The sequence below is a fragment of the Pseudopodoces humilis genome, chromosome 8 (assembly GCF_049639895.1).
Source record: "Pseudopodoces humilis isolate 2021_Gansu_Grassland_sample_001 chromosome 8, ASM4963989v1, whole genome shotgun sequence".
NCBI classification, from domain to species: Eukaryota; Metazoa; Chordata; class Aves; order Passeriformes; family Paridae; genus Pseudopodoces; species Pseudopodoces humilis.
In genome coordinates this window covers 33094577-33113959 of record NC_142207.1, presented here as the reverse complement: position 1 = coordinate 33113959, position 19383 = coordinate 33094577, and the positions used below count along the sequence as shown (strand labels likewise).

At 42.4% G+C, this 19383-nt stretch overlaps 1 protein-coding gene across 31 annotated transcripts in view; it reads right to left on the bottom strand.

Annotated features, from left to right (window-relative positions):
- Positions 1–19383, bottom strand: part of MAP2 (microtubule associated protein 2) — a 219858-nt gene that overhangs the window by 130145 nt on the left and 70330 nt on the right. Inside the window, exon 1 of one of the 31 annotated variants that reach the window (XM_088058648.1) lies at positions 46–172. The exons of 29 other annotated variants lie outside the window; for them this stretch is intronic. The gene's annotated coding sequence lies outside the window, so the exon portion shown is untranslated. Of the gene's footprint in view, positions 1–45; positions 173–19383 lie in introns of those variants that run through there. One more of the 31 variants, XM_088058649.1, reaches the window with a different exon arrangement.

Sequence of the window (19383 nt, the reverse complement as noted above, 5' to 3'; positions counted from 1 at the left end):
TCGAGAATGACGACAAGCCAGCCAGCTCCGCCATCATCCACTTACAATAGGATGCTGCACCTCGCGGCTGCTGAAGCAGTTTGTCAAGGGGTTGCTGGTATCAAATGCCTGACAGGCATTTTAATTGCATCCAACCAAGTGTGTCCCCAGGAATCGGGCCTTTAATCCTATGAATATCATCAGCTGGTTTCTTTTGTGCTGCTGCCAGACACACACAAGCCTGCACTGCACGCAGGCAGCAACGCACCCGGGTTCTGCCGTGATGCTGATCCAAATCCCAAACAGGGCTTATGGATGGTACATGCCAAAAAGGAGGTCTGGAGGGATTTAGTATTTTCTGCTTTACAGATCAAGAAGGAAATTTGCTCTCCTCTTTTATTTTTCTATCTAGTGCCGTTCACGTGTTGGAACCAGCTTCACTGTGTTATTTGAGCCTTGCATTTGCTTATTCACACCAAGGGGAAATAAAACCAGGGAAAATGCAGAAATGCTGCAGGACTGTAGGGGCAAGCGAGGACCCTTCTGGACTAATACAAGATTATAACAGGGCTCATTGCACAGCTCAGCTCAGAAACAAGTTCTTTCTGAAGTGAGGATTTTAGTTTTACTGCCACTATTCAGTTGTTGTGTCTGCTTTGATCTCATCTCCTTATTCCAAGGCTTTCTTCAGGACAATATTAATCTCAGTAGGAAAAGGAACCTATGAATTCAGAAATCACCTCGTGTTCTGTAAGGAGATGGAGTGTTAAACAGCTCAACTGGGGAGGGATAGTAAAGAAGGAGTACAGAAACATAAATGAATTTTTAAAAAGAATATTGGAAAAACTAAAAGATGAACTGGTTTGTTTTCAAGCATTTTAAGTTTGCAATGAAACAGCATACACAGCAAATAAGCAGCCAGTTTGGAGTAACCAATGAGCCCAGGACTCTTAAGGACTGAAGACAAGCTTACATTTCCCTGCCCTTAGGACACACAAGTCAACTAGGTTCACTTCCCAGCAGTAAGCCGGTGTTTCTCAGTCCCTGTGACAGCAGAACACCTGACAGGGAAGGCTATCAACAGGAAAATGAAACATCTCCCTACCACAAAATTTTTGGGAGTGGTCCAACAAACCCCATCTACCTTTGAGTGGACCAGGGGGCTTACAGGAAGGAGTAACAAATTTCCCATTTATTTCCAGGGGTTGTCTCCCAAAATTTTGGGGGTAGAGGGATGCAAAGGGAATCAATTCCTTTCTGCCTTCCCCCACAACCACAGGATGACTTCACACATCCATCAACCGTTGCATCAAACAGAAATTCCACCCTCGCTGCTATAAACAGATCTTAGTAACTTTAGAGCATCTGTCCTGAGCTGACAGTTTTTCTCCACTCTCTCAACCACCACAGCAGTGAGGAGGATGAGGAAATGGAGGAAGGTAGGCTGTATGGGACAAGGATGACAGTGGAGCAAGTACCACATGGTGGCAAAAAGGCCTTTTGGAAGGAACAGAAAAGAACAAGCGTGGCACTAGCGCAGTTCTTAGACCTTTCCTCTGAAAAAGCCTCCTGTGACTCATGGGAAGGGGTACCTGATGCTGCCAAACCTCCCACTGCAGAGATCATCCTCTGCAGAAACCAAGGAAACCCTAATCCTGCCTTGTCTTCCTTAGCTCCACCATTCACCAGTTGGCAGTTCACTGCCTTGCTATGATCTCTCCCTCACTTCTACAGCTCCCCTTCACTAGCCAACATAACCAGGCGCTCTGGGAGGTCCCAGCAAAAACACTGTGGAGCTGGGATGGTGGAAGAATAAGAAGTCCTCAAAAGTGTCCTGTAATTTGTCTCAGAGGCTCCTAACAGAAATCACATGACTCACAAGGGATGGATAAATATTGCCAGCCTGTGTCCTACACCCTGGAGCCTAGGGATGAATCTTCAACCAGCTACCCAAATCACCTCCAGTCTGCCCATGCAAGCATTTCCAGAGACACAATCTGCTGAAACAGCCCATGGCAAATGGTTTCATCTTAAGATACTGCAAATAAAAAACATTTTAATCATCAAGTTTGTTCTGCCTGCCCTGTGATATATGTTTTCATACCTATAAAAATGCTTCTGACAAGACAAAAGGTATTGGAGGAGACAGGGATGAAAAGCCTAATCCAGACAGATGCTGGAACACACAGAACACTCAGCCCTGTCTGAGATTTAACCTCATTTTTACTTGGCTTACTCACAGAAGTAGGAAACTCATCACACCAATGCATCCCAACACAGTGAAAATACAAATGTAAGGAAGTTGGCAAGTCAAAATCCTGGAAATTATTAAATTATATTTTCAGTACTGTACTTCTCAAAGAGGAGTAAAGACATTTACAATCTCAGTAAAGGAGATGGTGAGACTGTGACTGAGGCCTGATCTAAACTTTAAAAGATTTTGCTGGTTCAGGTGGGTTTTATTTCATTATCACATTCACACAAGATAATGAACTCCATTTCAATTTACTGTCCAGCTGCATACTGGGTCCCTCTGTGCAAGAAGACAGCTGCCATTATAAATTAGAAGAGCCAAAACCCTAAAGAGATAATGAGGAGGTAGGGGAGGAAAGAACAATCACCAATTTGTGTTTTCCCAAGGTCACACACAACTTCTGTTCCCAAAAAAAGCAAGATGCTGCCACAACCTCAGCCTAAGATCTTTATACCCAAATTACTGCTGAAGCCATGCAACCAGTGTTTAACAAAGGACTTGTGGGTTGGTTGCTTCTTTTTTAGCAAAGACTGGATGAACATTTTATGCAATGCCTAAAACAGCTTCCAATATGATCAGTGATGTAGATTAAGAGGTATAGGTCTACTGAACAGGAACTGCACCACTGGTAAAAATAGCCCTGGAACAGGGAATTTTCTTTTTATTCGCTATTGTCTTAGCACTTGAAACAAGGACGGCTTCCTTCTGGAGAGCTTGAGAGGAGACAAATGTTTCATCACACTCTCTAAATATCTTCTGATCTTCTGCAGTAGTAATAAACGTCAGATTATCTATTTTACGATCCATTTGAGGGAAAAACTGGCTTTTATTTTTTTCCCCTTCTCAAGGCAGGGGAAAAACAAAATAGAAGAGCATTAATTAATTCTAGAAAAACAGATGCAGTTTAGCACACGAGGGCTATGTAGTGAGGAAGGCTGTAAGGCTGGAGTCACTCTCTTCCTCTCTGAGGTTACTGACAAAACAGAGGATGGATGTGGAGCAGTTACAAAGAGCCACAGGCTGAGTAAGCAGCCTCTGCAGGTAACAAGGATTTCAAGGCAGGTTAGAAAGTTTCAGGATACAGGGGAACCCTGGTTTTGTTTTTAGTCTTCTTCTCCAAGTAGAAGCATGCAGGAGCTGATCTGCCCACCTCATGCAGCTAGTCCAGGGCCCTTCAATCATACTATTTCCTTTACACCAGTGGTGCCACCAGCTTCGTATCCATAGCAGATCCCAATATCTTCACAGGACTCATCTGTCCTTCCTCCCAGACTACCAATAAAACAAATCTGTATTGGTGACATTACCCTTTCCCAGCATTCACCCAAAGTCATCCCCTCATGCTGACTATTGTGGCCAGCTCTCTTGCACCCATGGACACACACCCGCTGATACAGCATGGGGTTCTGTGCAGCATGATTTTATAAACTAATCTTCAAATCCCAGGCATATTATGACTTCTCTTTCCCCTACTTCATTTTCTTTGTTTTAAACATTTCACACAGAAACCTAGCTTTTGTGAATCCTAGCTGACTTTCCTCAGCTAAGGAATTGATACATGAATATCTAGAAAAGGATTTTCTATTTCTCTCTGTGCCACCATGTCACTAAAATCAAGCTGGAAGACGTAGGATATTCAAATACTCCCAGGTCTGTTTTTCAGAACAATCAGTTTCAGAACTGCACTTAACCTTGTGAAGTTACCAAATTCTTTGGCTGCCTGAGGAAATCCTTTAGTTTCTAGCTTGACCAGTGACAACAAATAAATAGGAAAGAAAAATCCTTGAAATGTGTTTGTTAGTCCCTAAACCTTGTATGTGTATGTGGCAGAGATACTAGTAACAAGCTTTTGTATAGTTACCCCAAAATAAACCATCCTCTCTGTTCTGGGTACTGCATCTGGGGGGGAACAGCTTCTTCAGGGGAACTCTGCCTGTTCAGCCTGCTGTTTCTGGGGTGCTAGTATCACTGACAGCTGGACAAAAACAAACACTCCAACATCAAAATCCATCCACAAAGAAAAAGCAAAGAGATGAGTGAGCAATCACACCCCAAATTTTGACGTGGCAGAAGCAAACTTCCATCTCAGAGAATCACTGAAACGTTATAAAGACATCTGATGTATCCCAACTGGTACAGCCTAAAAGTGCCTTGTGCCTGCACTGCTTCTCAAAGGCCACCTAAATTTTCAGTTGATTCCCCATGTCCACAATACCAGAAGCAACTGATAGCACCAACCCTGCTGCAGCAACCAGTGCCACCTGAGAGTGCCATGACTTTCCTGAAAACCAGATCACTGCACACATCCAGGAACACAATGGCTTTGAAGGCTGTGAGACAGACCTGTGCAGGCAACACTGCATTAGTGGGAGGCTCAAAGATGATATGAGTGAACACACAGCCCTTGTCCTGATGCTGACCACATGACAAGCTGTGCATCAAAGAGAAACACCAACTGTTTTTCCATCCTATCACACGGTTTATGACTAAGAAAATACTGCAGATAGAATCTGTACCACTTGTTCTCACCTTTTCTCGCTCCTGGCCTACCAGTGGGGTGATGAGTCAAGACAAAAACTTACTTACTGTAAAATACCACAGCTACTGTACTAGAATTTATTAATACATCAGTTTGTGCTTCACTTAATCAGGTAACCTAATGCTTTTAAATTGTCATGTCATAACTTCTAACAGAAGTCTTAGCTATTATTCTACATTAAACTTATAAATAAATTATTCTAAACTAATGAATAATTTGTTGAAGCAGATTTTGAAAAACATGCAATTAAAATATAAACAAAGCTGGCATGGCCTTAAAGACCTATAAAGCAGTAACTCCAATGCAAAATACACAGGTTTATCTGTTTGTCTAATCATCGGTTTTGGATAGTATATCAATTTAAATACCATTTATATTTAGGAAAATATGGGTTTTTTTCAGTCAATAGGACGTTGTTATATAGTTCATGCACTGAAAATAGAAGTTCCCCTGAATCAGGTTGGTATCTGTTACCTCTTCCAGTGAAAAGATATTTGCTCCTTAACTTAAAGATCAATCTTTTCACAGAAACATGTTCTCTAGCAGCTAAGTACTGCCTTCCTAAAAGCTGCCAGATTATTATTTTCTCTTAGGTCCATACTTTCCTTCAAGAATTATTTTTTTTTATTTGGTTAGCTCAGCTAACTGCTGTTTCTCCGCGGCAAAACTAACCAGACAGGCAATATAAATTGCAGAAACATGTAGTAACATGTAGCACAATTGGTTTCAACAGCTTCTCACTTAGCAACACTTTATGTAAGGAAGGCAGTCAGGCAGAAAGGCATGGAAGAGCTCCCAGCAGCTGAGCCATGTGGAGAGGAAGCAGCTCCCTCCTCACCTCGCAGGAGAGACAACAAAAGCAGCCTTATGAGAATGCTGCTGGCTGTCAGCCTGACCCACATGGGCTCAATGTGGCACTGCCAGAATGATGTAACAGCTTATCCCCTCTTCACATGGGCAGCCAGGCTGAGCCTGGCCGATACCTGCCCTCCACAGACTGCAGGTTTCCAGTAAAACCAACCACAGGCAGCAGCCACTCTGACCTCTGAGACAATGTCCTGCTAAAGACCTTCCTTGTCTCCAGTGCACCTGGACCAGAATTTGTACTTATGCACACTCCTGCAGCATTTCAGATAAAGGTGAGGACGGCTGGCAGCGTGCACTGCGTGTTACAGATACTGTCTTTGCAGAGGACCCCCTTGCAAGGGTTTCTTAATGGATTCTGACTACCACATCTACTGTGAAATGAACAGAGCAGATACTCTAGGCTAGTTCATTAGCTACTTATGATTGATTCTTGTTTTCATCATCATAAAAGCAGATTTCCTGTGGTTAACGCAATGATTCCAATTCCCTCTTTGCTTAGACACATTTAAGTCAGCCACTGCTCCACTGAATCCACAGCACTTACCACATCAAGACTAAAACGGGTTTGACGGCTGAAGACTTGGGTAACTTAAACACAGCTTTCATTCACCCTGGTCTCACACTACTGTCCACAACTATTTTTAAGCTGTTTGTACATGCAAATTACATCTCTCATCTGAGCCAGGTAGTTGCCCCAAGGGTGAAAGGCAGTAGTTATTTCACAGCACTCACATTGTCCATGAGCTCAGGGTACAAAGGGTGCCACATCAAATCACCATCACCAGGGAGACTTTTGGGAAGTGTAATGTGATTATAGTCAAATCTAGTTTATCAGAATGGGGTGAAAAACATTAAAGTCATTAGACAAAAGGGATTTTTGGATAAATAAAGGACCTTGGAACTTATCTCATATACCTCAAGGGACGTGACCTTCTTTGAGATGAAGTAATGCTTTGATCAATGGCATTTTAGATGACAGGCCCAAACAGCAGTATGGACAGTAAGCCAGAATACTTCTCCTGCTGTTTCAGTGACAGGCACAGGACTTCTTGCTATAGCCATCCAGACACTGGTTTCAAAGGATGGTACTGTATAGCACAGAAGTGATCCCACAGCAATTTTAGGGCATCAAGGAGAATATGATCTGGATTTCAAAGGGGGAAAGGCAAAAGGGAAGATGAAGAGAGGAGCTGTCAGTCTTGGCCCCTCTACCATCCTACCTGAGCTTCTTTGGAAGACTTGCATTCAGTTTGGCAGGGAACAGAAGCACGGACAGCTCAAAAGGTAAGGGTTTATGCTCTGTGCAAGGCTCTAGAGATACACATAACCACAAAGTAAAGGCAGAATTAAGAGAGTTTAGCAGCGTTAACAACAAACTCTACAAGTACATAGGAAGAATATGCTAAGCTTTTTAAGAGACTGGATATTCAAAGAAAAATCATGCAGAAAACAGAGATAAATCCCATATAAATAAGGAAAAGCAAAACTGAGAATATAATCAGAAAAACTAAGGAACAAACTGAATTATGATTAGCCAGGACCAACAGTGAGCAAATACTGTATATGATTGCTTTAAAAAGAAGGAGAACTTCAGGTTAGAATAGGAAAGAGCAACTTAAGAAACATTCAAAACAAAGCAGATGCAGCTTAGAAAGTTGTGTGGATCCTCCCTGACTCAAGAAGAGTATCTCAGACTTCAGAACAAAGCAGACAAGAGTCTGCTTTATCTTCACAAACATCTTCCCAAACACCATACTCTCTCTTGAGAGGTCTCTTGAAGCTGTGGAAAATTACAAACTAACCACTTAAATGCAAAGATTTTGGAAAAAATAAACCAAGTAGTGTACAAGTACCTAAATACCTACAGGGTAAGAGCACAACTTACAAAATACTTCTGGCAATATCAGTTTGTCAGTAACAAATGCCAACAAGCTCATCTCACCACTCCTGATTTTGCTTTTATAAAATTTGGGTTTCACCCCAAGTTAGGATGAGTTTGTCACAGGAAAGCATCTCCAGCCAAGATCCTTGCAGCATACTGCACAGCAGCTCCCAGATCTAAAAGCAGGAAATCAAGGAAAAAAGGACTGAACAGCACATTGAGAGACAAGGCCTCAAACATATAACTAGACAAATCAGGAGTAAGTAGCTTGGCAGTAGTTTGACAGGAAAAGGCTTACTGTGGGCAAAAAAAAGACAAACCACAGTTTTATTTATCCTAATGGGAATGCCATCCCTAAAACTCTGGGATAATTATTCCATTTTCTTTCTTGGTGGTGTCTCAGCTGGAGAAATGCCAAAATGTGGGGTTTGCACAGTAAGATAGATACTGGCAAACTGGGGAGAGTCCAGATAAGCAAAAGGAAGAGTTTGGGAAAACATTCTTCTAATCTTTCCTTGTAAAGCACATGTTTTCAGATAGGTTTCTCTAAAGCACAGAAAACCCAAGCACTAACAAAAATTTTTCAGATAATATAATTTTTGAAGATGAAGGAAGAAAGCAATTACATTCTAAATCAATGGGGGGATGGGTGAGGGGGATCAAGGAGGGGGGAATAAAAGAGTAATTCACTGGGCTAATTAAAAGCAAATCTCTGTGTGTGTGTGGTGTGTGTGGTAACTAAAACCCCTGCTATGAGGAAGGTTAAACTATTTATTTTTATATAAAGAGCACCAGGAGCAGTGCCTAGACAGTCTGGCATCCTCCTTGAAGAGAGTAAGGATCCTGTTGTCCTGCAGGCATCTAGTTTCTCTAACTGGGCAGCTGGTACAGCCTCCAGCAAAATTTACCTGGCCACAGGACTAACTTACACTGCCTTCTCTCCATCCTCCCCAAGCCTAATGAGAATTGCTGGCACAGAGTACAGCACTGCTCCCTCCACACCTTCCTAATCTGGGCCAGCTGGAGTGCTGGGAATCTCAGTCCCAATCTGCCATTCAGGTCCAAAGAGCTGCAAAGCCTACAGCTTCAGGGACCCTGGGGCTGAAAAAGGAATGCCAAGGGGAGCTCCTACAGGGCTCCCACTACATCAGTTCAGTCTATCAAAGGACAAGGCCTGTAGTTCTTCCACATGAAACCCACCTGCTCCTTCCCTCTTTACTGCTGGAGGACCTCAGTGGGGTGGAGAGGGCACCAAGGCTGGCCCCTGACTCTCCACAATGCCATTGAGATTGTACTTTAGGATCTGGAGACAACAATTTTACTGGGTCTGTGACCTGCCATCCCCCACACTTCCTCCTGGTTCACAAGATGCAGTTCAGATAAAGGTGTCTGACCACTTATTAACACCACCGTAAAGACTGAAAAATAAAGATGTTCCAGCATTTGCAAGAAGGCTCCTACCTCTTTTTAGAAGGTTTCAAAAATCAAGTTAGTCTTTGGGGCACAATGGCTCCTATATTTGAGGAAACAAACCCATGCAATGATGCAGAACCTGTGAGTGAGAAACCAGGAGAGCAGCACTATTAAGAAAGACCGCAGAAGGAATGAAGAGGAGAGAATAAATGGAATAACTAATACACATTTGCTCCAAGGTTCTCTCTGCACCAATTGGCAAAAAGAATACAACTGAATCATTAATAATTGAAGGAACTTGAAGACAAAGAGATTTTCATCCAATGTTAAAGGGATGAAAGACGGCTGTAATGAGAATTCTGATGATGAAATTATTTGCAGAGGAACTGGGAAGGAGGAGGTTATATTTTAAAGAAATGGTTCCTTTGTAAGACAAGAGCCATCATTCTCATTACTAATGCAGACAGACACATCTGAAAGACCTTATTCAGCTGGTAGTGTCACCAAACACCCTTCTGGACACAAGCTCTTCACTAACAATAGTAAACAAGGATAGGAGACGGCTGTAACAAAATATAAAGTGTCACTTGTTTATTCTTTTTAGCCTCATAAATCATTTAAGGATGAATATTAACAAGCACCCAGTTTTCTGTGCCTTTCTTAAGTGATGATTCTCTGAACAAAGTTTATGGGAGCTTCAGCTTTCACTGCATTTGGAAGGTGGCCCTGTAGACCAAGTCAGGACCAACATCAGGAGCAAAACACGGGGGTATCTCTTCTTAGGAGCTGAAGCTTGTACAGAGGAATTTCCACTGACACCATCAGCACTGGAGTCATGTCAGCCTCTAGTTCAAGGCCTGGAGTTTTGCACAAGACAGTTCCTGAGCAAACAAACTGTGCTAAGAGACAAACAGCACATTAATTTTACTGGCTTGCTGCCATATTTGAGGGGAAAGATGTTAATGAAACTCTGTAAGACTGAAATGCATTGTTTTTCTCATAAAGAATAAAAAGCAATTCAATTTCAAAAACAGACAGGAATCAGACTAGATAAATTTCTTAAGAGGAGGGAAAATCAGAAACAAAGAAACAAAAAGGGAAAAAAAAACCAAAACCAAACAACAAAAAAACCCCACAAAACCAATGCACAACTCTGCATCATTTACAGAAAGGATTACTAGAATCCTACCGTGAACCAAAAGCTCATGTTATCAGGGTAACCAACTCCAAATTAGCTACTGATCCCCTAAAGCTATCCTTGCAAACCTTCCCAAATCCCAGTGTGGTTTGTGGCAGTGCAAATCACAAAGGCCTTTTCAGATTCACGCTGTAACATCATCACTCACCACTGTTAAGTCAATGAGAAGCAACTAGTCCACTTTTCTGCAAGGAGGTGACAGAAAATGCAACAGAGCATGGCTCAGCCCTGTCTGAAGCCTCACCTGAAAAGAAGCCATGCACAGAAGGGTGTCCTCCTGCAACCCTTCACACCTCAGTGGGACTTCTTCCAGCTCCACACAAAGATATTTTCTGGTCTGCTGGCTTTGCTAAAGTTATCTTCCGCCATCCCCTGAACATTCCCGCTGCCATCAGCAGGATGGCTGGAGCTGCAACAACCACTCCCCCAGGTGAGTGTGGCAGAATGGATCCCGCAGATTCTGTTCTTGGCTGTCACCTGGCTGCAGCTACATGCACAGAGCCACAAAAGCCCAACAAACAGAATCTTGTTTTTGAGGAAACTCTGCTTTTTTGTGTTATTTTTTAGCTGCTGGGGATCTTGTTAGAGGTGTTTTCCTCATAAAGTGTTAGTCTCACTTTCGTAAACCCTGGATTTTGGGCACTATGCTATTTTCTTGAGTCTCCTTGAGATTCTCCCTTTGCAGAACTTGCACTTTACCTGGTAGAGAGTGCAAAGGAAGCTCCAAGGGCAATTCCCTCCACCAACCTCAGTACTGAAAGTCTCTACCAAAGACATACACTTACCTCCTACAAACTGACTTCAGATTATAAAGCAAACCCCAAATCAACTCAAATACAACAAACTTGGGATGCAATTCTCTCAACAGCAGAAGTCACAATTTCCTAGTATTTTGTACTACCTTCATTAATCATTTTCGCTTTCCGGTCAACGCAAACCACAAGCCTCAGAACTTGCAACTGGCAAAATCATCCCTCAACATTTCATTGCTTACACTCAGATATAAATCTTCTGCCTGACAGAACTTTCATAGGACAAGAGATTAATGAAAAAGGAATGGGTTTTTGTTATAGAAATTATACTCTATTCACTGCATATGTGAGGTTTTTAAGAGACTGTGTGTTGATTTGGAAACTACCAACCCTCTCTTTGACTTAATCTCTTATTCTTTCGTATTCAGAGACAAAATTTTGGAGAACAGAGAAAGAAATATTTACTTCACCTCTTAATAAAAGGAACCATGAAAATTCATTAAAACTCAACAGTTTTAGTAATAAAAATACACAGGACCACGCCAAAATAACCAGCTTCAAAAACTGGTGACAAAACCTGTACCTGCTGCAGAGAGCTGCAGGTTAAGAGTCAGAAAATTCACATCTGGTAAAGCTGCCTGATCCTTTATTAACTTGTGATATTACTCCAGGATATTTCAGTTCTATGCTACAAGAAATCTATGTCATCTGTTAAGCTGTAAGAGCTCGATTAAAATTCATGCTAAATGTTTCTCCAAGACCATCCACTGATTACATCTGAGTGCTGAGCTCTGACCACTGCAGTTCTGGGCAACAGTTTTCTTCTAGCCCTTTTTATTCTCCTAATAGATTGTATTTGGTGATCCTCATCGGCTTCCAGCTGCTGCTCCTGCTTAGTCCATCAGGAGGGGGCCCTGATGAAACCAACTTTCTCAGATTTTCTTCTGCCACTGTTCCCCAATCTTACATGCACAGGTCTCTACTCCAATTTCTTCTTCAGCCTCTCCTGAGGGCAAGGTTCAACATTAAAGAGGCAAGTCACTCAAAGAGCACGTGCCAAGGTTCAGTGAAAGACGCTGGCTGGACCAAAGGTCTATTCTTTCCTTATATCTTTGGAGAGCCTTAAGAGCATCTTATCAGTAAAAAGACATGTCTGCACATATCCCATATACTGACTGGCAAACACACCAGCTGTGTCCCACTGTGTTGGTTTTGCATGGCCTGGTTTTTGGTAGCAGGGTAGGGGGGAGAGGGAGGGTTGGTTGGCAGGGATGTGTTTCTGTGAGAAGCTGCTGGAAGCTTCCACAATGTCCAGCAGAGCCAGTCCCCAATGGCTCTGAAGATGGACCTGCTGCTGGCCAAAACTGGACTAATTAGAGAGGTTGGTGAAGTCTCCGTGATAACATATTTAAGAAGAAAATCAAAACAAAGTGGGGGACAGATTTTTCTTTCAGTCAGAGAAGAGGAGTAGGTGAAAACATGTGAGGGAAACAACATGGCAACACCAAGGTCATTGCAGAAAGAGGGGCAGGAGGTGCTCCCAATCCTTATCTCAACTCAGGAACCCTTTGTTAATATTTTTTTCTCTCTCCTCTGCCAGCTGTGGCAGAAGAGGGCGAGTAAGCAACTTCTGTGAGTGCCCAGCATTTGGTCAGTGTCAAACCACAACACTCACCCTTCCCAAAATCCAAAATACTGTCTTACTCTAGAGTTTAACAGGATCTATCAACAATTAAACACAGTTAAACATTGTGGATATTTAGAAGCATTAAAAGCTTTTGGGGAAAAAACACGGAAAAGGCATGAGCTTAGCTTATCCTCTGATGTCTGCTTCTAGAGGCCCTTGCTAGGGGTCACACCAGATGCTTTCAGGTAAGAAAACATCTTCTTCTCCTGAGAGATTTAGGATAATTCTGAACTGTTTCTGTGCTATAAATATAGGAGCAAATTTGCAAATTTGTATGTAAATTTGAAATTAGATAAAAGTGTAATACACACAATGCTAACACTTCCATTTTTTCCATCTTTTTTCCCTTGTTCTTCAACCTGTTTGCTGAAATTTATAAAATTCTCTGACTTTGGCTTTCATCCATCTCTTAGCGTACCTTAAAACCTTTTTCCTTGTCTCTTTTCATTCCCTTGAACAAGGGAGAAACCAAGTGTGAAAACATTCTCTATATAAAGCTATATTTTATTAATAAGTATAAACACATGCATTGGTTCAGACTGACTCCAACATACAGCCAAGACAGAAATAACTGGCAACTATTTTATTTTGTAATGCCTTGCTAGAAATTATTTTACACTTCAATAATATGAAAAAAACTCACTGTGACCTGAAAATGCTTTCTACCCTGCGACATGTGATCAGCAGACAAACGGAAGGCAGAGTGTAAAGGCAGGTATCAGCTGAAGATAAAAAGTCTCCTTACTGTATGCCCCTAATATCCAGGAGCTTGCCATATGACAGAGAACTTGGACAGTAAGCTAAACTAAAGAGCTTAAGGCACTTTTTTGTGCTTTCATTTTATTTTTATTCGACTACCACTCTACATGTTGCTATTTCATTTCTGTGGCTCAAAGGTTTTGCCCCTTTAAAAGACCAAAAGATTCTCTCATCCTGAACTAATCTTTCATTCTTAAAAAGCACTGGGCTGAATCTCCTTATTTCCCCTGGGTATACCAAGGGTAGTAACAGCTGCTCCTTGCCTATACTGCCCAGTCAATTATTCTTATTTTCCTTCTGAAGCCCACAAAGACTCCTCAGTACTGAAAGCTCTCCCAGTGTGAGGGCACCTGCTAAGAAATTAATGCATGAGACAAAATAATGGGTGGGAGGAGGAAAGGGGCTGAAAGGCACCAAGAAGCTCACTGGAACCAGAGGCAACAGCTCAGCCCAGCTCCTGCATCTCTGCTCTGACTTCCAGAAACCGGGCGAGAATTTCTTCAACCAAGCTTTACTACACATTTGGCCTTTCCTACCCAATAGCAGGGCAAAAGATTATTGTATTGTTTCCATTTTGTGTACACAGCAGCAGCTTGAGACCTGAGTTCCAAATCAGTCCCAGGACCCAGAGGTTCTGCATTCATACTTGTACCAGCTCACTGTTGGTGTGTGTAAATAGAGATGCACAACGCCTGCCGGCTGCAGGTGAGGTGATGTCTCAGTGGGGACCTGCTGAGGCACTTCCAGCTGGTATTGCATGACACAGAAATTCTCTGAGAACAGCACTGTGATTTGGCTGCCACAAGATCCTTCCTCACACCTCCCAATCCATGTGGAGGGTGAGCAGGAAAGAATGCAAAGAGGATGCAGCTTGAAAATTGAGAGCAAGTGCTGTACGGACTGCTCCTAGAACTAATACACACAAAAAATTCAATGAAATAAAATCCCTATAAGCAAAGAGCAGTTGGGTCCAAACAAGCTCATGCTAAAATAGACCAAGAATGTCTCTAGCAGTCTCTCTAAGTGAAAGAAAGCAAAACCCCTGGATTCAGACAGGTGTCTTCAAGCTCTTAAAAGCTATAGAAAGACTAACCCAAAGAATTCATTAAGAGAAGAAAAATAGATTTTAAATAAAAGATTTGTCTTACCTGAAGATTCAGAGAAACTACATTACAATAACTGAAGCCCAGCCATACACACAGGTCCTGCTGAAAGCCTGGCTGCTCTCAGGGAAGAGCTGATCTGAGCAAAGGCTGACCTTAGGGACCAGAGTTTGGGGAGAGAGGGGAGGGGCCTCTCATCTTCCCGATGAGATCCCAGCAGGAGCAGAGGCTCCAGTTGAAAAGCCTATCTTTGGCCAACATGGGATACACATGCAGAGCAAAGCCCAAGCTGACAAACAGATTCACTCAATCGCTGGCTGTTGATGAAGCACGGTGCCATCTGCTTTACTCTATCCTTGGAGGGCTGTTGCAGCAAGGAGGAAAGCAGCCTATTTGACACACTCCTGCTGAGGAGCACAGGAATGGCAGGCTGCTCTGTGAGGAGAAGAGCTGCCCCTTCCCCAAAAATATATGTGTGGAAGGGGCCAGGGTGCAGGGCAGCCAAGAGAATGGAGGGAACAAGACCAGAAAATAGGTGAGGAAAGCAGCCAGGTGACTTGGTGACCCATCGCAGGCTCAACACTGATGCTGCTGGCAAAAGGGAGGAAGGAGACTGGAGTGGGATCTCACCATGGTCAGAAGAACACCCATCATCCCAGTTATAACATCCAGAGTGCTGCACAAGCTGGATGGGATGCAGCCCTCAGCAGCTGGGCTGCTCCAGCTATCTTACCAAGAGGAGGGAACCCACATTCCTGCAACTTTGCAGGATACACAACCGCTGCTTCTAGGGAAAGTTCTCCTTCTAGAAGTTATTCCCACCCTGATATTAAAGTACTAAGTACATTTGAAGCCCAGATTCCTGAAAAAATTTGTTTACTGATTTCAGAGCTGTGAAGCTTCAAACAAGAAGACACAACAAACTTTGAAAGGGTGCCTTGAGGTTGTCACCAAATGCAATACAGCCACGAGCCATGGGACAGCTCACTGAACATGTGCCCATCTCATGTGGTTTTGGGGATACCAGTATTAGATCACTCATCCCATCCCACCACTGATGGGATGGTCACTCATCCCATCCCACCACTCTCACCCATTGTGGTCGGTAAAACCTCAGCACAGCTCTGTGGAACAAGTGCTAGAGAACTTCATATATATATGTGTGTGTGTGTGTATATATCCAGACACAGAGCACATAACTGTGAAACGCCCCATCTGCTCACGTTACAACATTTTAAACACATGCAATTAACTGAACTGAAATGGCATAAGGATCAGTCAGTGTCTTTTTCCCTGACTCCCACTATTTCCACCTTCCTCTCACCCTAACATATGGGAATGCCATATGAATTACTAAATGGATCATGCTAAAACTGGAGACTGCAAAATCTATTTTTAATACAGATTATGGGGGGATATTGTCAGTCCATGGTGCAGCATTGTTTCCCTTACAAGTTTGGTCTGTTACTACTTCTGGCAAGCCCTACTTCCAGTGCTGACATCTCCAAACTCTCCTGTATTTTTCTCTGGTGCTCTGAAATAAAACTCTGTTTCCTTGAGAGTTCTTTGGTGGGAACTTTGCAGGAAGAGCAGGTCAGGAGAGAGTTAGCACACTGCAGTTTTTCCAGCCTGCTGCTGCCCTTCTGAAGTAGCCATGAGATACCCAGTTTTCCCTGTCAAAGCTACCGAGGTATTTATTAATCAATCACATAGGGCCGTCACCCTGAGCTTTCACAAAATGTCATGGAGACACACAAATAATGTGCTGCCCCAAGGAAATGGACAGAGAAAGATCTATATGGGGTTTTTTTGTTCTCTGGTACAAACTGAGAAGGTATACAGTTTTTTCACTCACTCTTGAAAGCCCCTCCACCCTAAGGAACCAAAAAAACAAGGTCAAAGTGTTAGGAGAAATAACTGGAGCAACCTGATTTGTTTATATGTTGATTATTAAATCCTGATGCAAAGCTAAGGAGATGTACACTAGAGATCTATCAGCAAACAGACACAAAAATACAAAATCTCTTTACAAGGCCACAGCAAGTTCTACTAGGCATTTTAAAGCCAAGGCAGGTCAGGTCAGACAATTATTATTGCTCTGAGCAGCTTACACATCAGTGTTAGCATGTGTTACCTGAAATTGCAACGGTTATCAAGAACACCATTTTCTCCTATGCTTGAAAATCGATTAAACCTCATCTTTACAGCCAAATGCTCTATCAGCAATGCAGACTCAATCCAAAACCAATATCAGATAAAAGCCTTCAGGTGAGATCACAAAGGACTAGAGGGAACATGTGCCAACAGAAAGTGATTTCTGGACAGTAACCACTTCTTTCCTTTTAACCTGTAGAGACTTATCAGAATTTGGCTCCACTAGAAGCTTTTTCTTCTATAATGAATTTAACAAGACAAAGAAAAACAATTCACACATACACAGAGAATCATGTGGATGCACAGTTTCTAACTGATTCCAGAAATTATGTTCATATTTGTATATTAGATTTTACCTCAGAAAACACAGGTGCTACCTAGGCAAAATGGGATGTTGGGACCTATCCAGCATTTCCAGCTTTGGCTGGAGACAAACAAGCCAGGGGTTCACAGAGTTCCCAGTAGTTAAGGAAGGGAAACTGGGTGCATTGAAGCAGCTTTAAAAATATTTAACAAAGCAGAAACTGGAACTGATGTGTCATAAACTACTATCAGCTACCATGAAACTGTTACTTCATTTTAATGTGCCACAAATCTAAGCCAGCCTCTTCAGGGTACCACCATTTCACAAGCAGAGGCAGTTCAGAGTCTCACACTTAAAATACTTTCACATATTTATTTTGCCCTCAATGAAAAAGAAATTCCCACTCATTCCTTCCTGGCTACTCTCTGCAGGACTGAAACTTCAGAAATGTTCTCATGGTTTTCCCTGTGAAAATTTGTTGGCAAGGCTGTGCTTTCTTGCATATCAGGTTTTTACTCTTTAGAGGCAAACTCCCTTTTCTCTTCATCACTCAGCACCACAGATTTTATTTCATTTTTCCTGATGTAACCATAGATCAAGGGATCTGAAACATTTTAAAGCACAACTAGTATCTGTCATGGATTAGGCACCCATGTAAAGGCATAAAGACCCTGTGCTCCACAAAAAACCAGGTTCCTACTCTTCATTCGTCAGAGGAGATCAGGAAGAAGAAGTGGGCACCTATTTCTTATAGCCAATGTGGCCAAACTCAATTGGGAAGGAAGCCCAAGTTGAGATATAACCACCAGAAAAAGCCAGTAAGAAATTAAACCTTCAAGAAGCAGTAGTGCTGGGGAGAGGCAGCATGCCTGAGACAGAGCTCAAGGGGGGAGACAGCTCAGCTTCAGTGACCAAGGCACTGCCCTCACATGACAGCCAAGCCCTTGAACTGGTCAGGTGGAGCTCCCCCATCCCATATGTTCCTCTGGCTCAGAGTGTGATACCTTTCCTTCAGAGGGGGGAAGACAGGGAGTGACAAGGGGACAAATTAACTCAGAAGCTCTTTGCAGGCATAGAAGTAAAGAAATAAAGATAGAAGTTACGTAGAGCAAGCTCTGTGCTGCCAAATGAAGTCATGTGTGTCATAGTTCTGATGTGAGCGTATTTTTTAAATCTTTATTGGTGTTGTTATTATTATTATTATTATTATTATTATTATTATTATTATTATTAGCATTTGGCAAAAAGAGACAGGAAATACCTTGCTGGTGATGTCTGCTCCCAGCACAAGCCAGTTTGGAATGCTGAATAGCTTACCCTGAAAAAAAGGGAGAACCAACTATTTTCAAGCCTCAGCTTAGACTGTTATTTACGTAAGCAGCATTGCAACAATTTTAGTTTTGTTTCTATTTTATAAGAGGCTATTATATGATGAGAACAAACATCCCCAAGAATGCTTGTTTTTCTCCTCCTCTTAACTGGGCATGGTCTCCGAGGGAGGGGGAAATTTGCACACTTATGCACTTGTGAAAGTTGAGTTCAATTTAACAGGGAAGAGCCTCTGTTCAGTTAAAAGCCTTATAAAGAAATGAATCCTGAAATAATCCTGTCTTTCAGATATGTAAACACAAAACCAGAATACACTGGCTCATCTGTAAAGTGAAATACATGGTTCCACTGGAGGACATAAGTAACTCCCAGTCAAACCAAGGGTTGGCTGGCTGACATGAATGACTTGCTCCCTGCAGCAGCAGAACAGTGTGGTCTAACAAGGAATCAAATTTGGAAGGAATTTGTTTTTAACTCCAGGGTGAAGAAGCAGTTTAAGCATAAGGAGGCTGTAAAATTATGTTGCTTACAAAAGATAGGCTCAGTTTAGCAATATACAGAGCACCAAATTCATAGAATACTAGGCAAGCCACCTACAAATCTCTTGCTTGAAGCGAAAGCCAAAATTACAGATCTCTTCTCTGACAGAATACATCCCTCCATCTGTTTGCTGCTTCAGGTCAGATTAAATACTGCAGCTTCCTAGAAAGCTAAATAAACTTTACCTAAAGAGACCCTCAAAACACTGACATGTGACTCTGGCTGGCTTTATTCCTTCTCTCCAGAGTCTGCAGCCACAGAGAGTCCTGTGCCACTGCTGAGAGACTTACCACACTCCCTGAGGCAGCGCCTCCTCACACCAGGCTGTTATGCCAAATGCTCTATCTTCATCATGTTACTGAAAAGCAGTTGGATGCTTCTCGTGGGTGAACCCCAGGACCAGATTCTTTCATTTCTGCAGGCTTTTTCAGAAGCCTAGAAATAAGCTCTACACTTATGTTTCACCCAGACACACTGGGGTCCCATTTGCACAATCACATACACAGCAGCACCTCTGTACTCTCGGTAGCACAAAGTGTGTCTAGAGCCAAACAACTTTCAATCCAACAGCCTGATGCCAATGTTGTGAATCAGCATAACAAAAATTCAGATAAATAAAATTA